Raw genomic sequence first — 8548 nt, 5'->3', positions numbered from 1 at the left:
TATGTTGCTCTTGTGTCCTGTATTTGGAGGTCAAAATTTTTATTCAGCTCTGGTCTTTTAATTAGGAATGATTGAAAGTCCTTTATTTCATTAAATATCCATTTCTCTCCCTGAAAGAACATAACTCCTTTGCTTTCCAGTATATCATATCCTAATCCCTCTGGTTCTTTAATGTGGAATCTGCTAAATCCTGTGTAATGCTAATTACACAGCTCCATGATATCTCAATTGTTTCTTTTTGGTTGTTTGCAGTACTTTCTTCTTGTTTTGTGAGCTCTGGAATTTGGCTATGATGTTCTGTGGAGTTTTCCTTTTGGATCCTTCTTAGGTAGTGATTGGTGAATTCTTTTTTTTTTTCATGTTTCACAACTTTAATAGAATATTGTAACTATTCTGTACAAATTGAAAACACTATCTATTATTAAGTTACAAATGTGTATTGTTTAATGTAATGTAGCACTCTCAACACACGTGATCACAGTGTTGATAAAGCTGCTAGTCAATGGTGTCTGGAGATTGGCATTGGGTACTGAATAACTAGAAAGGTGTCAAAAGAAAGACAGAATGAATCCACTGATCCCAGAGCATCAGAAAAAAAAATAGGAGCCAGGAACTTGGAGGAGGCCCCAACTGGTGTGCATGCCCAAACTCTGGCCAGACCACCCCCATCTTCTGCAGCACAGCAACCTTCGTCTCCACTACGGGAAGGACAATCAATCCTCTCCCTGGCACTGAGTGGCCAGATCTGGCATTACACAAACATAGTTTCATAAATGAGCAGGAGCCCAAGTTCAAAGTAGGTACAAAGGTGAAGAAATAAATATGAAGATGACCTGCCCAAGACCCAGGAAACACTGCTTCATTCTACTTGGCATCCCTGAGATGACAGGAAACAGGCAAGGACAGGGTAGATGCTGTGTTTGTGTGAGTGTGGGTGTGCATGTGCATCCAACATCCTCTTTGTCTTAACCAAGTTATAACTGCGCTCTGGCATCTGTGTATGCACTTGCCCAGCTCACAGGCAGGCAATGGCAGGCAGTTAGGGCACTCTATTGAAACCTCCTATTTGTGAAATGTATCAAAGTTACCACTGTACAAATTAGGCAAAAAGAAAAAAAAATAAGTGTAAGTGAAAACCACACCCTTGAAAACAAGTTAACCATAAGTGTTGTTAGTGAGACTGCACTGCATCAAATGAACGTCCTGAAACACAGGCCAAGGATCCCAAGGCGTTCCTTCTTCGGAGGTGGACCAGTCTCTCCAAAGGGGGAGGAGCATAATTATCTTCCTCTCCCTTTTCTTCACCCTCCAGTTCCTCTTCTGGATCTATTTTTGAGGTCAATTGTTTTTCCAATGAAAATTTTCACATTTTCTTTTAACTTTTTTAGTTTGGCTTTAATATATTTTTATGTCTCTTGTAGTAATTAGCTTCCTTTTGCTGAATTATAATTTTTAAATAATTATTTTCTTCAGTGAGCTTTTATACTTCCTTTTTCATTTGGCCAGTTTTATTTTTTAGGGAGTCATTTTATTTGGTGAATTTTTATATTATCTTTTCACATGCTGTTGACTTTCTTTTTATGATTCTTTTCCATTACACATGCATATATATATGAGAGTGAGAGAGAAAATACCCAATGATCCACAGAAATGTAGTGATTATCACATTTTTCTAATCCTATTTATACCAATCAATTGCCAGTCTATAAGGTAGTAGTTATAATAGTTAATTAATATTTAATGATTTTAGTAGTGTCCAATTCTTTGTGACCCCATTTGGGGTTTTCTTGAAAAAGATACTGTAGTGGTTTGCCATTTCCTTCTCTACCTCTTTTTACAGATGGATAAATTTAGGAAAACAAGGTTAAGTGATTTGCCCAGGTTCACAGAGATAGTAAATGCCCTTCTTTGTTTACATTTGGTCCACTCTGACACTTTTAGAAATATCAAGTATTTAATTGATGTTTGTAAAAAGCTCACTGGACAAGGAAAAAAGAACAATATCCTTCTTCCCTGTCCCTGCCACTCCCCTTAGCTCAAACTATGCTGCCTAGCTATGAGATTTGAGGTAAGGACTCAATTCAACTTATATCTTCTCAGTCCTATTAGCTGTAAAATGTGGGCAGTATTTGTTTTCTTGACTACCCCATTTGGTTATCATGAGAATTAAATGAGATATTGTATATGAAAGTATCAAAGAAAGAGACTGCAATGCCACATACAAATGTAGACTAATGTTATTTATGCTTCTATCTATATGGTTACATAAATGTTTAGGTTTGAAATGGTGAAAGCAAATACCATGGACTCAATGAACATTTCTACTAACCTAATAGATTAAAGCAATAAAATTGAATGGAAGAGTTTATCTAATAGAACTAGGTAAATTACACTTAAGATTGATTAATTGGATTATTTTTTTTCTTGAATGAAGAGTGGATAAGAATCAATAACAAAAGCAAATTTGTACATAAGCCAGTTACTTTTTAGAGTTAACTGCATGATAACTATCAGTTCATCCCACCTGAAATATCCTTATTTCAACTCTGCCATATAGTGGGCAGCTAGGTGGAACATTGAATAGAACACTGACCCTGGAGTCAGGAGGATCTGAGTTGAAAGCCAGACTCAGAGACTTGACACTTAGCTTTGTGACCCTGGGCAAGTCACTTAGCCCTGATTACCTCAAACATCTGAGTACATCATCCTGATGTATATCTTTCCACTGGACCTAGATGGCTCTGGAGGAGAGAGTGAGGATAGTGACTCTGCACAGCCCTCCCTAACCTAAATCTAATTCACCTTCCAATATCATGGCCCTCTTCGAGAATGAAGGATGAACAACAACAATGAATATGACTGAACTTGTTAAGCATTTTAATAAATTATTATATTTTAGATGACTAAAGTTTTTCTGGGCATTATATTTTATTCCTGAAGAGATACATCACAGATTAATAATTTCCATTAATGTGGATACTTCCTTTAACAATCTGATTATAATCAATTTATAATAGAGTAAACTAGTTCTAGAGATCTGTGTAAGACTCAGAAAAGTTAAGGTATTTGCCCAGTGTCACACAAATGGCATTAGAGACAGGACTTGAAACAATATCTTTCCAATTCCAAGTTCAGCACTTTATTCATTACCACCCTAATTGTTTAAAAAAATAAGTTTGGGGAAAATGAACCAATTTGAAGTATATTAATTATTTAACTTCTTGTGTCTTGTCATGCAAAGGATTTTGTTGTTGTTGTTGTGACATCATTTTATTGTTTTGGTGAACCATGACTTAGGAAACTCCTTCTACTTATGTATATTGATATCTCTTGTGCAATGTATGGTCTTAAGTGAGTTGCTTGGGTCACTGAGGAAGGTTTAACTTCTTTGCCCTGAATTACACAGCCAGGCGTATGTGTAAGGGATGGGGCTTAAACCCAGCTCTTTCTGAATCTGATATTATAAGACAAGGATTTCAGTACTTATAAAATGAGATTAAGAATTCTGAGTTAAATTATAGTCAGATTGACTGATTCTTTCATGCCTAATGCAAGATGATTGCTTGCTAATGGTGATTCATAGTTCTTTTTTTTTTTTATTTGGGACTTGCCAAATTATTACATTATAGAAAATAGGGCTTTATTTTGTTATTTATAGATAAAGAAATCTATCAAATTATTTTTTTCCTTGTGTAAAAGAAATATTTTTTTCAAAGGATGGGTGATATGAAGTTAGCTACCCATAATGTATAGGAAACTCACTTGGGCATGACAAATTGTACAAACTTTTCTTGTTAATTCCAGCCTGACCACAACACTGGTAGGTCTAGTTTCCTAAAGATAGATAACTCATTGGTGCACTATTACACTCAAATTCCCTCAGGGTACTACAGTTAACCCTGCTGAGAGAGAAAATTTTTGTTGTTTACTAATTTCAGTTGTGTCCAACTCTTTGTGACCCTAATTGTTGTTTATCCTGGCAAAGATACTGGGGTGGTTTATCATTTTCTTCTCTAACTCATTTTACAGATGAAGAACTGAAGCAAATAAGGATTAAGTGATTTGTCTAAGGTCACACATAGAAATACACTCCCCCTAATCATCACTTTAGCTCTTGAGCCCCTATCCAATACATTTTCCATCTACCCAACCAGACACCCAAAATGTAACACACTCATACATTGAAGGATATTTACAATAGCAGACACAATAACACTTTTGATCCTAAACATAACAATTTGCTTAACCATTAGGCCTCTATATCTGTGGTACTGATTGAGCATTCATTTAAAGGAACTTGACTGAAAAAAACACACACACATGAGAGAAGAGAACATGTGCTTAATATAACTCATAACTCTTGAATGTAGAATGTCATTAGTTCCTTCAAGAATATCCACACAACACAAAACTGCATTTCCACTCAACGCTTAACTGTTGGTGTCCTCATCATTCTTCACTGGAATATATCACCTCTATTTGCTACTGAAACATAGTATTTACCAGTTGTTTCGATTTTAACCCACCCTTGGGAAAAAACAACATTTAGAAAGTATTCTCTCTTTTTTTTTTTTTGGTAGAGTTGTAGTGGCTTTATTGGAGACAGACAGACTACCCAGGCCTAGGAGTTGGCATTGGGGCCCTTCTTCTTGTCAAAAGTGGGCACCACATTGACAAATCATCTGCTGTACTGCATCCTGCTCTTGGCCCACCCCGTCTTCTTCTTCTTCTTCTTCTTCTTCTTCTTCTTCTTCTTCTTCTTCTTCTTCTTCTTCTTCTTCTTCTTCTTCTTCTTCTTCTCCTCCTCCTTCTCCTCCTCCTCCTCCTCCTCCTCCTCCTCCTTCTCCTCCTCCTCCTCCTCCTCCTCCTCCTCCTCCTCCTCCTCCTCCTCCTCCTCCTCCTCCTCCTCCTCCTCCTCCTCCTCCTCCTCCTCCTCCTGCTTGGCCACCTTGGGAGTCTGACCCCTCATTTTTCCAGCTCAGGCCAGAGAGCCATGGACTTTACCTCCTAGCATTTGGCCAGCCACTTCCAGAGTGGACAGCGACTCAAACCCACACTGCCCCAAGATGGCTTCATCCTCCAGTGGGGAGCCAACTAGAAGCAGGACCTGATCCTCAGGGGTGATGCCCTCTACGGATGCCACATGGGCCTTGATCTGGGGGATGATCTCCAGTCCCATCACCTCAAGGGTGTGCAGAGCCTGTGTGCGGACAAACAGCTGCATGGTGGCAAGTCAGACAAGCTAGTCCTGCTTCTGCTGCAGTGAAGATGGAGACCATAAAGGAAAGTATTATCTCTTAAAGTGAATATTATTTCTCCATAAGCCAAAGAACCCCAAAACCTATGAAACTGGCTCTATTGGACAGACCAGCCAGTTATTCACTTACCCTGATAATGTTCTGTCCAGTAAAAATGGACTTTACAACAGCATACCTCAGATTAACTAATGGTGGGTGGGGTGGGGGAGTAAGCAGACCTACCTAAGATACCAAAACAGTCAGCATTTCCTTTGCTTTTCCTTCTAAAAGTGGAGGGGTCAGCAGAGAGCAAGAAATGCTTATCAAAAGCTTTACCTCTCTAGGTGGTACCAAAAGGCAACAGCTTCCACTGAAGTTAGAATGGACAGCATTCTAGGCCTAGAGTAAGGAAGTCCTGAGTTAAAATCCAGTCTCAGACCCTTACTAGTTGGGTGATCCTGGGCAAGTCACTTAATTTGTGTTTAGTTCACTTTCCGCACCTGCAAAATGGGGATAATAATAGCACCTACTTTCCAGGGTTTTTGTAAGGAACAAATGAGATAATATTTGTAAAACTCAGCAAGGTGCCTGGCACATAGTAGGCACTATGTAAATGTTAGTGATTATATCCGTTCTTTTAAGATCATCAAAATAGAACCATTCCTAGGACTTTGCTAAATGGATTCCCTCTATGACACGTGATAATGATAGTTTTCAAAAGAGACATATGACTTATCTCCTTATATTTCAATGTAAGCAGTTTATCCTTGTTTACCCCCTTATTGTTGTTCATCCATATTCACCTTTTTGTATTCCTTTTCACTCCTGTGTTTGAACTTCATAGTTTTTCTGCAGCTTTGTTCTTTTCATCAGGAATGATTTTAAACTCCTTTATTTAATTAAAGGTCCATTTCTTAAATCCCACACCCCCTACCATTTTATTCATTTTTTTCTGGGTAAGTTATGATAAATGGTATTTAAAATAATAATAAAAATAAAAGAAATGTCAAGACTGACACAATTCTTGTACTAGGTTAAAAAAAGTTAGAATTGAAATGGAATCACCTGATCCAGGTTAAAAAAAAATTAAAAGAATACAAGGAGGAGGGAAAATCCTCCTTTCACAAGGAAAGTGTTGAATATCTTGAAAATTTATGAAGCTGTAGAAGATGAAGAGAATCATTAGTAAAGCCTAGATAGAGTCAAGGGAAAGATAAATGAAATGAGAGAACAAATTTTGAGAAAGAATAAACAACAACAAAAAAGCCCTTTCTGTCACAAATATGGAAATATTGTTTCAATAAGGGACTATTGTAGAAGTACACAAATGCATGTGAAAAGATTATTGTTTAGATGGACTTCTTCCAAGCAAAGGCTATGTACTTTTTAGAGTTCGTTTTGGAGGATTTATAAAACTCGAAACTATTTATTTTTAAAATAAACATTTTAAAGAGTAAAATAAAAAAATAATAATAATAAAAAGAGTCTACACCTCCTGCATCCAGAAAGTATTCATTCTGGGGAAAATACTCACTCAGTTGTCTATAGAGTAATTATTTTAATTATTATATTTTTTCAGCACAGGAAACTTTTCATAACTGAAGTTACTCCCTGAGAGTTAGGTGGAGAATCTGACCATATGTGTTTTCTATCTCAAAGTACTCAGGTACAATTTATGCATAGCTGCAGAGATTTGTGGTATCCTGAGGTATTAAAGATACACACTTCTAAATATCCTTAACCTTTTCAGTAAGCAGTTTTAATGCTGAGGAAATATTAATGGTGATTTTCTTTTTTTTTTTCTTCTTTTTCTTTTTTTTTAGTGAGGCAATTGGGGTTAAGTGACTTGCCCAGGGTCACACAGCTAGTAAGTGTTAAGTGTCTGAGGCTGAATTTGAACTCAGGTCCTCCTGAGTCCAGGGCCGGTGTTCTATCCACTGCGCCACCTAGCTGCCCCAAATGGTGATTTTCTAAATTGTGTACTCACTAACAATGATTTTTTGTGTGCTTTTTTCTGGCTAATAATCCTTTCATTTTATTTTATTTTTCAATTTTGTAAAACATTAACTGTGCTGCTGAATAGCAATGTGGATCAATCTATAAAGAGGGTTGGTTTTTTTTTTTTTTTTTAGATTTAGGAAGGCATAAGTTCAAATCCCAGCTCTGACACAAAGCAGAAGTATGAACCTGGGGAAATCATTCAATCTCTCAGTGCTCACAAACAACTCTCTATGACTATATAAATTTCAGAGCAGATGCTGATCTGCATTGGTGGTGGGAGTTTCCTCATAGGAATTTCATAAACCAATGTAACCAAAAGTCAGACAAATACAAAATAAAACAAACAAGCCAAAATACTTCTCAGATTCATTTGAGAGTGATCAAGGACAGGACTTAAGGACATTCAGCTATATAAGGCAAATTATTTTAATATGTCACAACTGAAGACAAAAGAAAAACCTATACTACATATAGTAAATGTGATATAAGAATAAGGGAGGGGAAATTGTAGTTAATGAGATATAAGAATATGGCAGAGGAAAAGAAGAAGCAACGTTTTATTATTATATTCATTGTGCTTAGCATAAAAAAGTATAAGATGATTGTACCTTGACCCTAATATTATAATTATATCTTTTTTGTAGGCCACTGTATCTTTGCAGTGAGTTGCTGAGCTTTAGCTCAGACTGGAAATTCAAATCACTCAAGGTGGAACAAAATTATACATAACCTGGTAACAATTTCTTTCCTTCTCTTATAATAAAATTCCAAGTTAGAATTTGTAAGACTCAGGGACAGAATCTACAAGAAGCAGTTGAGCTTCATTAAAAAAAAAATGCACCAACAGAAAACCATTTTGCAAGTGCTAGTTGGAACCTTATCACTCAGTGATTGCTGGAGGCTGCTGGAGGATTATTACTTCCATTATAATCATTCTGGAATCTATTCAACAACCACTGGATTAGCATGTAACTTAGATTAACTCTGGGGCTGGCAAACAGCAAACACATCATGTTTGCTGTCTCTTATGCGGACAGGTAATAGAGAATCCTCTTTGGAGGTGGTTTTTGAAATTAACATTCTTCCTTCTCATTCCCAACCAGGATTTATTTTCTCCTTATTCTTCCTCAGCATTACAGTCATAGAGGGAGTTTCACAATTGTGTCACTGGCAAGTTACCCACACTCACATACTACATGGATATTCTCTTTTGGTTTTCCTTAGCAAATATAGCAAATGCAAACTTTAGATGCCACTCAATTGCAGTTACATGGGAATGTCAGATTCCAAGAGGCAGCTATTATGTCTAT

At 36.8% G+C, this 8548-nt stretch overlaps 1 pseudogene; it reads right to left on the bottom strand.

Annotated features, from left to right (window-relative positions):
* Window positions 1-4621: 4621 nt before the first annotated feature.
* Window positions 4622-5227, bottom strand: LOC122726348 (annotated as a pseudogene).
* Window positions 5228-8548: the final 3321 nt, after the last annotated feature.

This window comes from Dromiciops gliroides, chromosome 4 (genome assembly GCF_019393635.1).
Source record: "Dromiciops gliroides isolate mDroGli1 chromosome 4, mDroGli1.pri, whole genome shotgun sequence".
In the NCBI taxonomy this organism is placed as follows: Eukaryota; Metazoa; Chordata; class Mammalia; order Microbiotheria; family Microbiotheriidae; genus Dromiciops; species Dromiciops gliroides.
The sequence above is the reverse complement of the archived record's forward strand: the minus strand, read 5'-3'. Positions and strand labels throughout refer to the sequence as shown.